Source organism: Mesocricetus auratus, unplaced genomic scaffold, assembly GCF_017639785.1.
Source record: "Mesocricetus auratus isolate SY011 unplaced genomic scaffold, BCM_Maur_2.0 Super-Scaffold_100022, whole genome shotgun sequence".
NCBI lineage: Eukaryota > Metazoa > Chordata > Mammalia > Rodentia > Cricetidae > Mesocricetus > Mesocricetus auratus.
In genome coordinates, this window is record NW_024429203.1 from 11,901,217 (window position 1) to 11,920,138 (window position 18,922).

The 18,922-nt window shown below is 38.1% G+C and overlaps 1 protein-coding gene across 1 annotated transcript in view; it reads left to right on the top strand.

The window, feature by feature from the left end:
- The window catches only part of Arhgap32 (Rho GTPase activating protein 32), a 216,330-nt gene that overhangs the window by 158,165 nt on the left and 39,243 nt on the right, over positions 1-18,922 (top strand).

The window sequence follows — 18,922 nt, forward strand, 5'->3', positions numbered from 1 at the left end:
CACATACACACAGAAAAGTGGATCAGACAGACAGCCTAACCTACCTAATCTGGGTTGTATGATAGTTGAAAATTAAAATTGCAAAAATCATGTATTTTATCTGTAGATAAGAGCTTAAAAAAACTGTTTTGAACCTCATTCCTAGTTATTTATGTAGTTTATTTTAAAATTTATTTACATAGTTTCACATGGCAGAATTCTGCTGAATTCCTAGAGTGAGGAAGCTTGATTTGATAGGCATTTTATTTTTCAAGAAATGGTCTTGCTGTGTGGAGCAGCTTGGCTTCAGACCTGCAATCTTCTTGCCTCTGCCTACTGAGGATTAGAGGTATAAACTACATGTTTTGGCATACATTTTTAAAAAGAAAAATAAGAACAATGAATTTTGGAGAGAAGAAGTAGGGAAATTTACTTTTCCTAGTTATGTTTCTTCTCCTCTTTCCCTCCATCCTAATGAAAGAAGAAGACATTTCTGGGCCCCCAGATTCATTTGAACTATTTTTCCTGAAGTACCCTTGGGGTTTAGAACCCATATGTGAGAATCAGGAAAAGAAAAGCTCTGTCATTAAGTGTTCTCCAGTGTCTGCTCTCAGTACCCAGCAGGCAGTGTTATGTTGAGCATGCGAGGACAGCTAAAGGCAACAGCCTTTCACAGTGTATCTCTTCACAGGTTTGGGGTCATTGTTCCAGTGTCTCTCATCGTTTACTTATTTTAGGGAGACTAAATTTATTTCTCACTAAAGAAAATTGTTCAGAACAGTCTTGTCTGTAATTTTACTTAAACCAGGATTCTCTTGTCATTTTCAAGCAATTTTCTCCTGTTTGGGTTGTTTAATTGATAATTATTTATTAGTAAGAATTATAGGTTTCTTTTACAATATGGCATTGGTTATGTAAAAGGCATTTTTTTCAAGAAAGGGTTTTTCTGTGTAACAGCCCTGGCTGTCCTGGAACTCACTTTGTAGACCAGGCTGACCTGGAACTCACTGAGACCAACCTGCCTCTCCCTCCCAAGTGCTGGGATCAAAGGCATGCACCACCACTGGCTGGTCTGCAAAAGGTATTTTAAACACAATTGTGTACTATGAAGTGACCCAGCAGGTAGAGACTCTTGCCACTGAAGCAACCTGACTTTATCTCCAGAACTGGCATAAAATGGAAGAAGCAAAACCGACTCCAAGAAGTTATCCTGTGACCACCATACTCATACTACGGCACACGTGCCTAGACACAGTACACACATACAGAACCAAAACTTCTATATTTATAAAATGAAATAAGTAATTTAAGGTCTCCAGTGTCCTCACAGTTGTAAAGCCTATATGGATTATTTTTATTACCCAAAGAAACCCCTGTCACTTAGCAGGCATTAGAACCTGTTTACTGTTTGTCTCTGGTTTTTCTGTTCTGGGCATTTCATATTCTGTAGCTGGCTTCCTGCACTGTGCATAATGTTTTCAAGGCTTTCCATGCTATAATGTAGCTACAGTGTAATGATATTTGCTTGTTCATGTGGACTTGTTTGTATTTCTGGCTGCTCAAAGCAATCCCATGCAAGTTTTTTGGTACATAAGGGTTTTTTTAATTAATGTAAAAATGAATGGGTTTCATAATGACACATACACACTACTATACTTTGTTCATATTTGCCCACAACTACCCTTACGTATTCCTACTCTCCCTTCTCACTAGCCCTCCCCCCAAATATGTTTGCTTTCCTGATACCTAGATTCTGCACCTGAGAGAGACCAGACAGACAATATTTTGTCCTTTTCGTTTTTGCGGGACAAAATGCATGTATGAATTTGGTTTTCTTCTTCCCCTTTGCCCTCTATTGTTCCTCCCTATCTTTAGGTACTTTCCTTCACAACTCCTAGTTTCTTTCCTACCTCATGTCGCGGTGTACATATTTAAATCTGGATTTGACTTGTGAAAGGAGGTATGATAGTTCTCTTTCTGAGCCCAGTTTATTTTGCTTTTCACAATGCCTCCAGTTTCATCCATTTTTCCTGTAAATGTATGTGATAGCTAATCTCAGTTGTCAATTTAATACACTGGGGATCAGTCTTCTTTATGGCTGATGTGTGAATGTACCACATTAAAGAAAATGATTCATCTATTGATGGACATCTATTCTGGTCCATATTTGCTATGTGAATACCATATACTATGTACTGTGCAGTAAACATGAATGTTCATGCACTTGTGGTTTGCTCACTGCTGTGGCACAATGCCTGACAAAGGCAACTTAAGAAGGAAGGCCTTGTGTTCACATAGGATTTGAAGGAACACAGTAAGGAAAGCCTGGCAATGGGAATATGCGACAGTTGGTCACATTATGCCCCTAGCGTCTTAGTCAAGGTTACTATTGCTATGATGAAACCCTATGACCAAAGCAACTTGGGGAGGAAAGGGTGGATTTAACTTGCACTTCTGTATGATTGTTCATCATTGAAGGAAGTCAGGGCAGGAACTCAAGCATGACTGGAATCTGGAGTCAGGAGCTGATGCAGAGGCCATGGAGGGGTACTACTATTGGCTTGCTCCTCGGGTTGCTCAGTCTGCTTTCTGAGCACAGGACCACCACCACTCCAGGAAAGATACCACCCACAATGGGCTGAGCCCTCCATCTTTGGTCACTTATTAAGAAAATGAGCTACTTATTTATATCTTCTAGAGCCATTTATTTAACTGAGGTTTCCTTCTCTTAGATGACTTTAGCTTATGTCAAGTTGACATAAAACTAGCCCGCACAGTCAGGAAGTAGGTGAATGCTGCTGGATCCAGCCTTTCTTCCCTTTTTATTCATTATGAGAATCTAGTCCATGAGACAGTACCACCACATTCAGAGTAAGTTTTCTCCCTGTTAAGCCTCTATAGAAACAACCCATAAATATGCTCAGAGTTATAGTTATATATTCCAATCACCTAGGTGATTCATACATTGATAATTGTGTTCTTTTTTTAAGAACTGTCTGTTCATTTAACTTTCCCATTTATTGATTGAACAATTTGTGGGGAAGTCTTTATAAAGTCTATATATTAACCTCTTCTCAGGTGTACAATTGACTAAGATTTTAACCCATTCTGTAAACCATCTCTTCGCTCTATTAATTATGTACTTTGCTATGCAGAGGCTTTTTAGTTTCATGCAACTGAGCTATTAGAGACTTTTTCAGAAAGTCCTTTCATGTGCCTATATCTTGGAGCAGTTTTAGAATTTGAAATCTTGCATTAAGTTTCAGAACTTGTATTAAGTTTTGATACATTTTGAACTGATTTTTGTGTAGTAGGGATCTGGCTTCATTCTACTATGGATATCTACTTTCCCCCAAATGAGTTCTTGAATCCTATACATGCTTCTGGCACCTTTGAACACAATTAAATTACATGGCTTCTTTTCTAGACATTCTATTCTACTTTGTTATCTTGAGGTGGGTACACAGAGACATTGGGGAGCAGGGGCAAAGAGAAGGAGAGAGAGAGACACAGTAGCATGTCATGTTGTCTGGGCACCATGGATCATTTCAGATAAGGTCTTGTGATTCTATTAACATTGTGTTTCTTGCTTCAGATCACTTTCAGTATTCAGGGATCTTATGCTTCCATGTAAAGTCTAGGATTTTTTTTTTAAGTTCTGCGAAGAATGTTGTTGGAATATTACATTGACTCTGTATATAGTTTTTGGTAATGTAGTTATTTTCACCAGTTTAAGTCTTCCAATCAACAATCCTGGGAATTTTCCATCTTCTAGGTTTTTTTGGGGGGGGGTGTTTTGTTTGTTTGTTTTTTCAATTTCTTTTGTTGCTTAAAGTTTTCCTGATGCAGGTCATTCACCTCTTTGCTTACGTTTATTCTCAGGTAGTTATTTTATTTTTTAAGATATGGTAAATTCTTTTCCCTCCTCTTGATTTCTTTCTCTTCATGTTCATTGTTGGTATATAGAAAAGTTACTGAATTTTGTATGTTAAATGTGTATCTTTCTAACATGTTAAAAGTGCCTAATAGATCTAAGAGTCTTCTGAGGGATACTTTAGGGTCTTATAAGTTGTCTACAAATAAAGAAAAAATTGATATTTTTCCATTTTTTTGTATATTTTATATCCCTTTGGTACATTTATCATGTTCTTCTGCTCTAGTTAAAATTTTAGGCACTATACTGAAGTAGGAGTAGGTTGATTACCCTTTTGCAGTTCCTGGTTGTAGAGGCCATACTGTCACTTTCCCTCTTACTGTAACATTGGCTATAGGTTTGTCATACATAGTCTTTATTATATTGAGATATGTTCCTTATAGTACCATTACTTTTTTCAAGAATTTTCATTATTTCTTGAACTTTATCAAAGGCAATTTTTCATCTAATGATATTTTCCAGATTTCTGTCCTTAAGTCTATTTATATGATTCTTTTTTGTTTGTTAAATCATCTGTGCTAGGTAGTTTTGCTTGTTTGTTTGTATGTTTTGTCAACATGACACAAGCTAGAGTCATCTGGGAAGAAGGAACCTTAATTGAGAAAATTGCTTCCCTGTTACATTGGCCTGTGGGCAATTGATTAATATTGATGTGGGAGGACCCAGCTCACTGTGGGCAGGAAGCTCTTGGTTATCTAAAAAAGGAAGCCTAGTGAGCTGTGGACAGTGTGGTGATTTGAAAGAAAATGCCCCTCTCCCCCAAAAGAAGTGGCACTATTAGGAGATGTGGCCTTGTTGGAGTAGGTATAGCCTTGCTGGAGGAAGTGTGTCCCTGTGGAGGTGGGCTTTGCCATCTCACATATGCTCAAGCATGCCCAGTGAGGCAGTTCACCTCCTGTTACCTGCAAGATACAGATCTCTCAGCTTTCTCCTACTCCATGTCTGCCTACACACCACCATGTCCCACCATGATAATAACGAGCTAAACCTCTAAAACTATAAGCCCTCCCCCATTAAATGTTTTCCTTCAAAAGAGTTACAGTGGTCATGGTGTTTCTTCAGAGCAGTAAAAACCCTAAGGTAGAGAGCAAGCCGGTAAGCAGCATTCCTTTATTACCTCTGCTTCAGTTCCTGCATTGTATCCCTGCCCACTTTTCCTCAGTGATGGATCTTGACCTGGGAGTTGTAAGCGAAAATAAATCCTTCCCCAGGTTGCTGTTGGTCATGGTGCTTTATCACAGAAATAGAAGGCAAGTTAAGATACCACCCTTGTATCATGAATCAAAACTAACATGGTCATGATGTTTGCTCTTAATGTGCTTTGTATTTGTTTAAGTAACTTAATGAGAGTTTTTGTCTCTATTCATTATGGAAATTGATCTGTGATTTTTCTCTGTTGTGTTTTTATCCAGTTTTACTATCAGGCTAACACTCGGATTCACAAAAGGGTTTGGCAGTGTTCCTTCTCTTTGTATTTATGAAACAACCTGAGAAGGGCTAGTGTTAACTCTTCTTTGGAAGTCTGGTAGTAGTGATGAATCTTTTCAGTCCTGAGGGTTTTGGGGGGGGGCAGGGCATTCTTTACTGCTACTTCAATATAATTTCTTGTTATGGATCTTTTTATGTTGGTTGTGTCTCTTAATTTTGCTATGTCATGTGTCATGAAATATTTTTTCATTTGTATTTTCCAATTATTTCAGAATATGTTTTCAAGTTATTTTTTTAATGATGTGAATTTTATTGGAATTTATTGTACATCTTTTTATGTCTTTTGCAGAGAGTCTTCTGTCTTTATTTTGGTTAGATTGGATAAGGATTTATCAGTTTTTTTTTCAAAGAGACAGCTCTTTAATTCAGTTTTTTGTTTATTCTGTTCTTATACTCACCATTTCATTAATTTTGCCCTGGTGTTTATTAGTTCTCTTCTTTTGAAAGTTTTGGATTTGGCTTGGTCTTGATTTTCCTATTACTTTAAAGAGACCATTAAGTTATTTATTTGAGCTCTAATAGTTTTTAATCTAAGAATTCATAACCATAGACTTTCATTTTTCAAACTGTCTTTGATGCATCTCAAAGATTCATTTTCATTTAGCAGTATTTTTATTTCCTTCCTGATTTCTTGAAGTTCCACAAACTTATTCAAGAGTGTGTTGTTCAGTATCGCAAGTATTTTTGTATCTTGAGAATACATACACACACATATATACATATATGCAGACACACATATATATTATATGATACTAATTTATATTCCACTATAATCTGATAAGATACAGAAAAATCGCAACTCATTTACACTTGCTAAGACTGGTCTCATGGCTTAAAATGTGGTCCATTTCAGAGATCTGACCTCTGAGAAAAATGTGTATTCTATAATTTTTAAATGGACTATCTCTGTTGTATCCATTTGATGTATGGTGCAGTTTAGCTCCAAAGTGTAATTGCTGATTTTCAATCTGGTTGCTCTGCTTTTTGGTAACAGTTGGGTACTGAATTCTCCCATTATATTGTCTTAGAGCATATCTACCCTATCATGTCTATCAGTATTTGCTAATGACTTTTAGTATGCATATATTAACAACTATTATTCTTGTGTTTCCCTCTGTTACTGTCTAGTGGCCTTTTAATATCTTTTGCTACTTTTGGTTTGTAATCTACTTCACATATCTGATTGTCTCTGTTGCCTTGATCTCAGCTTTGATTAACTTGATACACATGTTTGCATTCTTTCACTCAGAGTCTGTGGTTTCTTTGCAATTTAGTTCCTTGGAGACATTTCATAGCTGGATCTTTAAAAAAAATCCCATATCTAGCCATTGTATATCAGAATTAAGACCATTTATGGTTAGAGATATTGCTGAATTCTGCAGTTTTTATCTTCTTTTTCTGTTTGGTTGGATTGTCATTTCTTTTTAATTATTTAATGTTAGCTTGTTGGTCATGAATTGCTTTAGTTTATGCTTCTCTTGAATGTCCTTATTTCCTAGTCAGTTTAAAAACATATCTTTGCTAGATACAGCAATGTTTAGTGACTATTTACTCTGGAGTGTCAATTCCTAGTACCACTCAGAGAGGAGGAAAGGGCTATTGTAACGGCAGCAATAGGATACAGAACAAGGTAAAGAAGTACACTGAAACTCAGTTGGCAGGTGTGGCAGCAAGATTTAGCAGCTGAAGGCTCTTGCCACCAAGACTGGAGATAGGAGGAAGGAACTAACCCCCAAGGGTTGTTGTCTGATCTCCATCCTGCAGGCTGTACTTATGCATGCACACATACAAGTAAATGTAAGTATGTACATACAAAGAGGCTGAGAAGATGGTTTAGTTGGTAAAGTACTGGCTTTGTAAGCACAAGAACCAGCAAGTGAGAGATTCTACACATACTTGTAATCCCAAATTAGGAGGCACAGACAGACAGGGCAATCCCTGGGTTTCCCCAGCTGGTCACTTTAGGTAAATCCATGAGGTGCAGGTTCAGGGGCAGACCTTGTCTCAAGAAATACGGTGGAGAGTGATTGAGGAAGGAACTCTATATTGACCTGTGGCTCTAATACAGAAAATGCCCACAGTAATGTAGAGTGTGCTATGAACATAAAAAAAATAGTTGTGCAGCAAAGAAAATATGTGTAAACAGAATTCAGTAAGTATAAAAAGATATAAAAATTACAAAACATTTGAAAATTAATGTAAAAGTAAAATATTACTAAAAGCATAGAAACAAAAAAAAGGAAATGCATGAGACCAAAAATGAGGGGTAAAAGATAAGCATTTTTTTGAAAATGCATTGTTGGACCTGCTGCTTGGTCTTCAGGGAAGAAGTTGATATTGGAAGGGTTTACTTTCCATACACTGTATGCTGGTCCTGCACCTTTACAAGTGTCAAATGTCACTTTATAGTAGCTTCCCTTCCTGTAGCAGGGTCCACATATAGTTTTGCAGTTGACAGGTCAGAAATTCCCACTTCTTCAGCCCTGATTCCTCAGTTTGCACATGTAAAGGTGGCTAATACAGTAAGGGACTATCTCCAGAATGTGTTGTGAGTGGAGGAAGCAAATATTGTTCAGGACCTGTCCTTGTACTTTCAAATGTGTAAAGCATCAAGTGTCCCAGTTGAAACAGTGTTGGTGTAGATGTCACTTAGTCTACTGGATTGTCATATGGGCAGGCCTGCCAGCCGTCACCAGGGCTGCCTAGTTTTCCTTTGGGTGTAGTTTCTGGTTCACCCCCATAGCACAGAGGACCACATGGTTGGAGCCATGTGCTGTTTGCTTCTTTTTGATGAGTTGCCTTTCTTTATTTCTGTACCTTTGAGCTGTCCTAGTTCTCCCTATGTGGTTGCCAAAGTTTTCCCAAATTTTTCTCTCTTTGGAATGTTTTTTTTAAAAAAGAGTCTAATTTTAATTTGTGTCTTTATGTAAAAGCAGACAACCCCAGAGTGTGTCAGATCCCCCGAATCTGGAGTTACAGATCATTGTGACCTACCTGATGAGGGTTCTGAGAACCAAACATGGATCCTTTGTAAGAGAAATGTGTATTCTTAATCTCTGAGCCATCTCTTCAGCTCCTAGAATCTATTATTTGTTATTTTAATTGACGCTTCTCATTCTCCACATCACCCAGAGGTTTCCAGAAGCCTCACTTCTAATAACATTATAATGGTTTCTGTGGGATTTCCTATATTAAAAATCATATGTAAAAATACTAGTTCTGTTCCAGTTTGGATTCAGCTTTTATTTATTAATTTTTCTTGATGGTTTTCTGTGGTGAGACCCACCAGCACAAAATTGAGTAGAAGTTGAAAGCACTTGCACCCTTTTTATGCACGATCTTAGGGGGATGCATTCAGTGTCTGGCCATTGAGGGAGATGTTATCTGTGTGCAGTTTCATAGATGTTCATTACCAGACCAAGCAACTTTCCCTCTAGTTCTTGTTTGTTCTGGTTGTTGCAAAAAAAATAGTGTCAGATTCTTTTTTGAAAGCTAGTTTGTTGAGGTCTTTGTGGATTTTTATGAGCACAACAAAAATACTGTAATTTCTTCAGCATTGTTTTATCTGTCTTCCTGTGTTGTAAGCTAAAATTTTACTAGTCATTACATCCCAACCTTGGTAGCTTCATCAGAGACATACTATAACGTGAGTTTAACTTTGATGTTACATTTGTATTAATCACACATTTTATCATATTTTTCAAGGGAAAGTAATGTTCTTATAATAATAATAATCCCCCAAGCCTTTATCATTGAGAAAGTTAATCACTTACAGAAAGGTTTATATTTCAGAATTGCAAGTCACTGTTAATTTTAAATCATGAGTAGAAAAACAAGTATACCTTCAACAGCTAATGGTATATCTTTTGAAAACAACTCAGAGTTGGCTTAAGAAAATATGCATTCCTAATACGGATTGAAAGAGATGATGCAAATTCAATCAGCCTTGGGCTTGTTTCACACTTTAAAACTGTCTTTGCCTACAGTATAAACAACTTGAATGTTCTATTTATTTTTAACATTGCCATCTGTCACTGTTAGATGCCAAATCGGAAAGATGCAGCTATAGTTTGAGCCTGAAAACTTAAAGCTCCCTATACTATTATACAACAAGAGCAGTAGGAAGTTCTTTTCCTTTTAAAGCTGGGGTTGTGTGGTGGTATCTTACTTGTACAAATAAAGCCTGTTTGAAGGTCAGAGAATGGAGCTTGCCATAATGGCTTTATTTATACAAGCAAGATATCACCACAGGGTTTTTTTCTTTCATGTTCTTGATGTGTTCAATAATTTGTGTAGATGAAAAGGAAACTGAGTTTTTATGTCCTGACCAAGGCAACAAATATCCATGGTGCTTAAGAGGGAAACAAGTAAAGGTTTGAGAGACCAAGAAGGAAAGAGTGGCAGTGAGCATCAGGGTGTAGTCTGGTGGGAGGGGGCAGTCGCTGTGCAGTGTGGGGAGGAAGTGCATCTTCTTTGGGTTGTGTTGCTTGGCGTTTGGGAGGAACTGTTGCTGTCTTTCACAGGTTTGGAATTGTCCTCAGCTGTTGTCTCCTCTCTTTTCTTACCCACGTTTCTTGCATCCCGTGGTACTGTCTTTCTGATCTTGGTCTCTATTCTGTTGCCTATGTTCTCTCATTTCTTTATCTGGATAGTTTCTATTGACCTGTCTTCAACTTCAGTGAGTCTGTCTTCTTCTCTGTGTAGCGTTTCTTAAGCTTATGTAATAAATTATTAAATTTTCATGTCATAGTTTCAGTACTAGAATCAACATCTGATCTTTTAAAGATACTTTCCTTGATGACAGTCTACATCTGTCATATTATCTAACCTTATCTGTGAGAGGGAGGGAAAAGAAAAGGGAGTAGGAGGAAGGGGAGAGGATGAGGAATCAGGAGAACCAGTAAGAAAAGCTGGTGAAAAAGAGCAAAATTTGCTTTTTTTTTTGTGTGTTCCTTCAGGCTATCATTTAATGATTCCAACTTCCCAATGTTAAAAAAAAAGTCACTGGACCAAAGGATTCCAAGCAGCCTTATCTTCTGAGCTTCAAAGCATAGCATACAAATATCACAACTATCCAGCACACAATATGAAGAATGTGAAATTAGGAGGCAGAGGCAGGAAGATGTCTTGAGTTTTAGGCCAGGCTGGTCTACAGAGTGAGTTTCTCCTGGACAGCCAGGGCTGTTACACAGAGAGACAAACACGCAAAAAGGATGTGAGATTAAAGTGTACTTTTGAAGTATGAACATCTAAACCCAAAAGACTAGGGACTTAGATAAACCTCTCTGACCATTATTAAAATAGTTGGACAGAAATTTTAAAAAAGCCAGTACTGTGGCCATTTAGCACATTTAGGAGAGTAGTAACATTGGGTTCTCTCCTACGACCTATGACCCATGTAAGTTACCACTATGCCCATAGTTCTGAGCATCTGTCAACCTTCTTCAGAGAAGTTTCTCCTTGGAGTACGTGGCACAGAAACCCAACTGACCAATGTGCAGAGAACAAAAGACTGTAGAATGTTCAGCCCCAGATTGGACATTTCATTTCTCATGCTAAGGCTCAAGGATCTGTGAGAAGAAGGGGCAGAAAGATTCTAAGAGCCAGAGGAGGCGGTGACTTCAAGGAGCAGTGTTTTCCTGACACAACAGGACAGGTGAGCACATGAAATGCAGTGTTTGTGACAGTGTGCACAAGACCTGTGCAAGCTTCAGCCAGACAAAATCCCATCATAGACTGCTAAAAGGTAGACATCAGTCCCTCCACTAGCTGAGAAGATACTAGCATTTGATGACTGCTGTGAGAGGGAGAATTGTTTGCTTTTTGGTCTTGTTTTTTAAATCTGGTACAACAGAGTAGACCCCATCCCAAAACCATCTGGGCCACACAAACTGGACCAGCTGGGGAAAGAAGTAATTTTTTTAAAGGAATCTCAAAGTAGGGTGCAATGGGATGGGTGGGTTTAGAGGAGGATGATAGGGGAGGAGTTGGGGAGGATGAATCTGTTCAAAATGCATTCTATGTGGGGATCTGATACCCTTCTGAACTCTGCAGACATCAGGAGTACAAGTGGTACAGACATATATGAAGAGAAAACACCCATATACACATAATAAGTAAATCTTTAAAAATCTTAAAAGGAAATATAAAAATATGAATTAGAAACAATAGTTAATAAAACAGTAAGCAGTCAGAGCTAAGCTAAAGTAGAAAGAGATCTGTCTATCTGTCATCTGTACATTTTTCTCTGTGCTGGAGCTTCAAACAGGTCTAAGGTATGCTTAGACAAGTCCCTATTCTTAGCTGTGCTCCAAATTCCTTTCCATTGATTCATGTTATTTAATCTCATGGTCAGAAGTAAGATATATGTAATTGATACAGATGATTTTTTGGTTTAAAACTTTATCTAATACGTAACATACTGTTTTTATTGCATGTACTTAATGTGTGTGTACATACATGTGTGTCCATGCCATGATACGTGTGTGGATGTCAGAGGACAGCTTGCATGAGTTAGTTCTCTCATTCCATCATGTGAGTCCCAGGGGTGGAGCAGATCTCCAGGCCTACCAGCAAGTGCAGTTACCTGCTGAATCATCTCTCAGGCCCTAATTATAGTATTTTTAGCACAATGGTGGGAGAAGGAGCCTCTGTCGATGGTCACATAAATAGGCTTGCATGGTGTATTTTTGTTCTCTGCTTGGTAATAACCAGTTTTGTTTTCATCTGGTAGCAGATACAGAAATAGCTGAGCTTTCACTTTGGGGAAGAATTTTAAAGAAGTAATTTAATATGACACCTTATCAGCCAAATCAGTAGCATAGTTTTGAAGTTAGGAAAAAAAACAACACCTAAAATTCTTCATAGATTTTTGTTTGTTTCTTTGTGGTGCTGTGGGTGGAGTCCAGAACATTGGCTGCATGCTGAACAAGGGCTGTGTCCTGGAGCAGCATTCCCAGCCTGCAGTGTTGAATTTATTTGTTTTTAATTATTAGCTCTTTGAGAGTTACATAAACACATTTTTATTATACCACACCTCTCCCTCCTTCAGTGTTCTTTTAAGGCAAGACTTCCTTGTAATGTTCTTCTAAGAAAGTGGTCTAATATCTTGCTTTCTTTCTTGTTTTACTTGTGAAGTTGCTAATTCCAGTTCTTTCTTTTTATTTCTTCTTGCTTGATCCTACCTCCCTCCCTGCCTCACTCCCTCCTTCCCTCCCTTCTCCCTTTTCTCTTCCCTCTTTCCATCCCTCCCTTTCTTTGTTCTTTGATTTTTTTCAGCTCCTCTATTGTCATGTTCCTTCAATGTCATTTTAATTTAAATGACTACTGTTTTCCTTATCCTATTTGGAATGTTGTCTTAAATATTCTTCCTGCTGCACATAAACTTCCATGGGCTGGTACTTTTAAGAAGTGGATTTGGGCTAGAGAGATTGCTCAGTGTCAAAAGCAGTGGCTGCTCTTCGAGAAGGCTCAAGTTCAATTCCTAACACCCCATGTTGTCTCACAGTCCTATGTTCCAGGGGGATCTGATGTCTTTCTTCTTTTGGCCTTTGTGGGCACCAGGCATTCAGATGCTGCACAGGCATGCATTCAGGCAAAACACTCATAACAAGATTAATATTAAAATGATAATAAATTAAAAAATGAAGAGTTAGGCGATAAAATCAGTACCTTTGATGGAAGAGTCGGGGAGGTGTTAGAATGCCTGAGTCAGTTTCTTCTCTGAATACATTGTAAAGATTATGTCAAGATAATATTTTCTTATGTTTCATGAGGAAAAGAACCCTAGAAAATTTATGATGGCTTTTCTCTTCCCTTCTCTCCCATTTTATGCAATTTCTCATCCTTTGTGCCTGATACATACCTGAAAGCAATTTTTGACTTCTAATTATGAGCAAGAGCTGTTTCCAGTAGAGACATCAAAATTGTTTCCTATCCCCTCATATTCCCTTAAACCTTTGTTAGAAATCATTTCAAGTATTAGTTTCATTCATTAATCAGATAATTATTTATTATCTTGTGTGTTGCTAGAGATCTAACCCTGTTTCTCATTCATGCAAGACCAAGTGCCTTGCCATTGAGAAATAATAACACCCCAGCCCCTGGCCAGTAATTAATTGGGTACATAACACATGCTGTAGCTGAAATAGAATACAGCAGGTGGAATTTTAATCTTGGGAGAACTGAGAGGGAGCAATGAGAGGGAGTGGTGGTGAATAAATCTATGTGGTATAATATGGTATATCACATGGAACTATATGGTATATAGGTAAGTGCTGTGGAGAAAAATATAGCTGAGAGAAGGGTTCAGAGGCTGAGTATCTGCGATATGGTTCATATGGGGTTGAGATTTCAGGAGAGTAGTGTGTTCAGGGAAAGGTCTGTTGGAGCATCACATATGAGCAAAGACTTGAAGGGAATATTAAGATACAATGCTGTGTTGATTCTAACCTGTGAAGGTGCCATCAAGAAGGCCAGGGGAGCTAGAGAGAGAATGGAGAGTTAGGTCAAGAAGGGAGAAGATACCATCACATCCTCTGTCCCTTGGTGCCACTGTGGGATTTCATTGTTATTTGGGGAGGTAATGAAAATTATAAGCAGAGCAGTTCTTTGATCTAAGGAACTTTGCTAAAAGGACAATTTTGGTGACTGACTTGGGGTGAAAGAAAAGAGACTCACAGTGACTGTTGAGGTGACCAGGCAAGAGACCAGTATGTGGAACATGAGAGTGTTAAGAAGTGTTTTGATTCTGGATATCTTTGACCATAAGTTCAAAGAATTTGCAGACACACAGTGAAGGCTTTGAATTATTCCAGTAAATTTTATACTAGAAAGTTAAGAATATAGCCAGTTGCCTCCCCAGCGAAATTTTCTTGTGCCTCCTACACATACCAAGGCACATCCTACTCCATGTGTCACAGATAGATAGCTCTAAACATTGTTAAATGTAAAGAAAAATTGACAAATGGCTTCCCCTTTGCCGTAAGTGATCAATAGTTGACACAGTACATTCCATGTTTCAGTTAAAGGTACTTTTCAAATTTTCTGAAATGATGTCTTAGAAGAAGTTGTAAAAATAGCATAGAGAGGTCCCTTGTACTTGTCACTCCTCCTCCGAGTTGTTACATTTTACATAACTAGCTATGTATGGTGCATTATCAAAAGCAGGAAATTGACATTATCCCAGTACAGTTAAACATAGCGTGGACTTTAAACAAAGGGCTGCCAGTTTTTGCATACACTCTCTTGTCTATTTCTGCTGGCAGAGAGAACAGTCTTTGGTTTCAGCATGAAAGTTGCTGATGTTAATTGTACAGATCTCTCACATCTACATAAGCTTTTGTGGAATATATTTATTGGTACCTGTTAATGTTTTAGGTGATACAAGGGCATTGTAGTTTGTACTTGGTACTAGCAAAGTGCCTTTTCTACATTATATAAGTTTTTCTTCTTACCTTTATTCTTTGTGTTTGTGTGGAGGGCGTGTATGTGTCTAGACGTTTGTGTGGGTGTGTGCACATCCTTGCACGCATGTGGAGTTCAGAGGTTGATGTTGGTATCTTTCTCAATCACACTCCACCTTATTTTTTGAGACAGTTTCTCACTGAGCTTGGCGCTAACCAGCTCAGCAAGACTGTTTGGCCAGTGAGCACCAGGTATCTGCCAGTCTCTTGCTCCCTGGTGTTGGGGGTCTAGACACCTCTTACCACACCAGGCCTTGTATGTGGATGCCGGGATCTGAATCAAGAGCTCATGCTTATGCAGAAAGCACTTTACCAACTGTGCCTTCTCCGCAGCACCTGGCTTTGTTATTTTTCTCTTCTCTTTTCTCCTTTGCTTCTGTTTATGTTAAGCAAAGAAAGGATTGGGAGGGAAAGGTGTTTTTAATTTGAAACTAAAGAATGGGTTTTAAGAATGGGCTTGCCTTCTCTGTCATGAATAATTTTTAGGAGCTTTAACATCCTGCTCAACAAAACCCTCAAGTCCACAGCTGTTCCACTAGTGGGAAATTAACTTGCTTTGTTCCTATCACACTTGGGATTCTCTGTGTCTTTTTGTATTTTAAAATCAAATTAATTCATTGTTTTCTTTACTGTGGTTTGCCATTTGGCAACAATTTTATATTCAGAGCTATATTCAAAAAAGGAGGAAAAAATAAGTATAGTCAACAGTCTGGCATGGTGCATATAAATCCTCTGTGTATTGTCTCTGCTGCTTAGTAGCTGTGGGACCTCTCTGCCTGTCTATAAGATCAGATAACATCAGCTTTATAGAGTTAGGATGGAGATTTTAGTGTAGGTACTTAGAATTGTGTCTGGTACATAATAATGATTTTGTTGAAGAAAAGATCTGATGGTGGAATTTACATTGTAATTAGTAAACTGTCAATTGGGACTGAAAGTATGTCAGTGTTTTCCAGTTCATTAAAAAAAAAAGTTGCAGTTCAGTGATGGTGATGTAGGTTATGTGAAGATTCTCTTCAGTGTGTTGTGTTTATGTGGCTAGCTAACGATAGTGTTTAATAGTCTCAAGTTGAAGCTGGTTGAATGCTTGTTTGATAGACATTGCTGAGGATTGCCTCATTTGCTGTTAAGGGTTTCTGGTAGAGGACAGGAAGTACCTTGCAGTCAGTGGGGAAGTGAATCTCAAACCTGTGCAATGAAAGTTCGGTTTGTAAGCTCTGGATTTTCAGTTCTGAGCAAACTTCTCTTTTTCCCTAAGCCAGGCATAATTGTTATCCTCAGAATTTCTTATGCAGACCCTGTGTAAATGGATGGATTTTAAAACTGTCGGTAGCAGAACAGTCACAACTTACTATCAGCAAAGACTCGAGAGACTTTGTCCCCTTAGCCTGGGGCAGTTGATTTTTATGACTCAGCCTTTTGCTAGCAATGCAAATGCTAGAAATCCTACTTGATTACTTATTTTCTTGCTTTATTCCGGCCTAGCATACCTAATTTTGTCAGATCCACTGCCCCTGCCCTTTTAGCAATGCAAATAACTAAATAGTAAGTGACTGGCAAAGCACGAAGGGCACAGTTAAACGGCAGTTTCCTAGGGCTGCTTTCTGAACAGGAAACGCTCACCTGTGGGAGGCTGATGGGTGGAGCCTGGCTGGTGAAGCCAGTTCTGCAAGTGTGAGCTTACTGTGGGGCGTTCCTGTGGTGTGGCCAAGCTGCCCCGCTGAGAGAGGAGGATTAAGCTCCTGAAGGCAGAGCTCTCACTGACGCTGCCTCAAACAGGCCTGAACTCTGGGCCAAGTTCTTCTAAAGGGGGACCTGGAAACAGCTGGCATCTCCAAGTGTGGTGGAGAGCTGGCCGGGAGCATTCGCTCACGTGCTGGATAAGGTCTGAGCTGGTCTGACTACGCTGAATCCTTGAAGCTGTTGCACCGAATGTGGAGCCTGCCGACTCTACTGCTAAATACAGTCACGGAGTCATTTTAAATACTGATACTAAAACTTTCACAACAGCAAGAGGTAAGGAGATTTCAATCCCTCATTCAGTATTTCATTCAAACTACTTTGGACTAATTCTTTGGAGCTACTTTTAGATCATATTTTGGCACATGTTACCTCAGTTCTCAAGTGAGTTGTGATTCAGAATGTGTCTGGAAATTGAATAATAGCATTAATATTTGTCTTGTTTGTAGAGATGCAATCACTTGTAAAAGTAAAATTTGTCCATTCACTGCACAGGAATTATTTTCCCAGGGGGTTTTAGTAAACATTTAGTTTTCTGCTGTTTCTGGTCAACTTAGTTGGTAATACCTTCCAAACCTGAATTAATATAATAGAGGTTTTCATTATTGAGAGAGCTATCTCCACTCAGGAAGGCTTGTGTATTCCCAGAGAATGCTTGGCTAGGTCGTGCTCATGTGCTGCTTTGGTAATGAAGTTTTTCAGTACAATAGTTCACTAGTATGACATAGAAATAAGTATGTTCTCTGTATCACAAATCAGCCCAGTGATTTTCTTCTTTTCAAGGTTGACCTACCATGGCTTAATTTTCAAAATACTAGCTGAAGAGGTTTCATAATTGAGAGTCCTTTTCCATAGCCAATTTTACATCTGTCCCTCAGTCAGATGATCTGAAAGTACAACTTTTTCCCCTTCCAAGTACTGGATAATATTATTTTGTGTTTAGTAAAAGAGAGCAGAAACATAAATGAGGTAGAAAATTACAGGAGAGAAAACTAGAAACCGTCCTGAACTTGTCTGTGTCTCCCATGTAGTTATGTGACCAGATTGGACTGAACAGGGTCTGAAAAGCTGAGTCAGATTCTTGGTCAGTCATGTACTGAGGGATGATAAAGTTTTCAGATCAAAGGGAAAGAGAAATTGTAATGGGGAATATCACACAGCATTTGGCATCTGTCATTTCTTATGAGCCCAGTGGTGGCTGTTAGGATTGTCCTTTTGCTCTGTCATGAAGGAAGTAAGATTTCAATAGATAATTTGCTAAAGACCTCATAATTTTGAAATGAGAGAGGCAAACTCAGATTTCCCCCTTAAAGAGACTTACTGTAAGTTTCGTACTCTCAAAATATCAATTTTTTTAGATTTCACTTTTTTCTCTAAAATCTCTACAGTCCCCCCCAGCCCACCTATGTCAACGCTATTGCTCCATACCAACCTTCATAGCTTAGTAGAATCTGCAGTGGCAGTAAAATATGAAGATGCTTATGTATGAATCTAATAAAAGAAAAAAACACTATTCAGGGAAGAAAATTTTCATGCTATTGAATTTAAGGTTCTAACATTTTTGTTTCCCAGAAGTTCATACAATGTTTTGAACTTTGATATACCTGAATTCCTAAAATACATGGTTGCTACAATTTTATTTTTATGAGAATGTACATATTAATACATTTCCTGAAACCATACTTGCCAAATAGTAGTAAGTCATCCTGTAAAAATAAGAACCCAAACAATATTAAATTTCTTGGCAGGTTTAAAAAGCCTGTAACCTATGTATTATATCTCATTCTGGTGTTAAAATACATTCAGCATCAAGATATTTACATCCACTTCATATTTCCTCCTACTTACTTCTGGTAAAATGCAAATCTTCCTTTTGTTCTACTTTTAGAAATGAAATTAGTCATAGTCTTTTATATAACTGGGTTGGTAAAGTCACCAAGTTATTGAAAAAAAAGAAAGAACACACTTTGCTTTTGCAAAGAGTTGAGGAACAAAACATATATATATATGTATATATATTATATATTAGTTTATTACTGAAATTTAAAAATAAAAACAAGTATCTGCGAGCTGAAAAAACTTGCAGCTTACTCATGTCAACCTAAAGTCACATAATCTAGATTTGAGCCTCTGATATTTCTAGTAAGAGCTATGGCTTCCTGGAAAACAAGCAGGATAGTTACTAAAAGCCTTATCTAACCTCATGACATTTTCCCAAGGAGCATTGCTTTTAAAAGCTCCCTGTTGTAACTTCATGTGTTTTGTACCCTCCGGGAAGGACAGCAGCCTCATGCTGCAGTGGTGTCAAATGTCCCTG